The following is a 1,361-nucleotide window of genomic DNA, read 5'->3' as shown; positions in this document are numbered from 1 at the left end:
AGTTTTACTGGAGCATCTGCTGTGATAGCAAAACTTATAAAAATAAAATGTACTGCCCTGGCTGGTTTGGCTGAGTGAATAGAGTGTCGGCCTGCAGACTGAAGGGTTCCATGTTCAATTCTGGCCAAGGGCACATGCCTGGGTTGCGGGCTCGATTCTCAATGGGGGGCATTCAGGAGGCAGCCAGTCAATCATTCTCTCTCATCATTGATGTTTCTATCTCTCTGTCCCTCTCCCTTCCTCTCTGAAATCAATAAAAGTATATTTTAAAAATAAATAAAATGTACTATTCATCACTGGAGATGAATGTGAACAAATACCCATACCACAGGTGGGAAAATGTCTGACAACAAACAACGTATATTTCAAATAACCTTCGGAAGCAACCAGACTCATGCTAGTGTTACCACTACTTCTATCATATCTTTGGATCTTTGATAGGTGTGCTGTTTGACTATTCAGTAACTTCTGAGTCTCTTCTAGGTGGGCTACCCAAATGTTGGTAAGAGTTCAACAATCAACACTATCATGGGCAACAAGAAAGTATCTGTGTCTGCCACACCTGGTCACACCAAGCATTTTCAGGTATTTATTGCTACAGCATTGGCCTCTGTATTTCCTACTCAGCCAATTCCTCCATCTGGGTATTTTCTGAAGTTCTGTGTCACTCGTGTGCTGCTCTTCCTTCCCTTCCTCCTCTGTTTGCCCAGCATCAAATCCTCTTACTTGTCTTTCAGACTCTCTTCGTGGAACCTGGCCTCTGCTTATGTGACTGCCCAGGCCTGGTGATGCCATCCTTTGTCTCTACCAAGGCTGAGATGACTTGCAACGGAATCCTCCCAATTGACCAGATGAGAGATCACGTTCCACCTATATCACTAATATCCTTTCTGCTTGGTAAAGACCCTGGTTGTTATGTGTGAATTGGGGCTTCAAGTTTATTTTGGACATTGTCTTGGATTGATGTATTCAGGACTGATAATCTGAGAATGAAAAATCTAAAATATTTACTAGTGCTCTGCCCAAGTTTATATAGTGAGAGAGCATCAGGACTTCAGAATTAGAACCCCACGTCCTGGTTGCAGCAGGGTAGCCTGGTATAAATGGAGGATCCCAACCTGGGACCTCAGCCTCCAATTGCAAAGCTGCTGGAATCCTGACACTGCAATTTAACTACTTGAGTGACCTTGGAAAACTTGCCCAACCTTCCAGAGTCTTCTTTTACGGGTAATAATAGCTGCCTCCCAATCATTTATGAGAATTTAATCATTACAGCTAACATTTACCTAATGCTATATACTTCCCTAAACACTTGCCAAGTCATACCTCATTTAATTTTCAAGACAACCCTTGAGGTGGAT

At 42.7% G+C, this 1,361-nt stretch overlaps 1 long non-coding RNA gene across 1 annotated transcript; it reads left to right on the top strand.

The window, feature by feature from the left end:
* The first annotated feature begins 297 nt into the window (after positions 1 to 297).
* On the top strand, positions 298 to 807 carry LOC106726721. The gene is made up of 2 exons (XR_001362818.1): positions 298 to 585; positions 738 to 807. It is a non-coding gene; the product is annotated as an uncharacterized LOC106726721 (long non-coding RNA).
* The last annotated feature ends 554 nt before the right edge of the window (positions 808 to 1,361 follow it).

The sequence above is a fragment of the Myotis brandtii genome, unplaced genomic scaffold (genome assembly GCF_000412655.1).
Source record: "Myotis brandtii unplaced genomic scaffold, ASM41265v1 scaffold30867, whole genome shotgun sequence".
Taxonomy (NCBI): Eukaryota; Metazoa; Chordata; class Mammalia; order Chiroptera; family Vespertilionidae; genus Myotis; species Myotis brandtii.
Note: the sequence above shows the minus strand (reverse complement) of the source record. Positions and strands in the feature narration are given on the sequence as shown.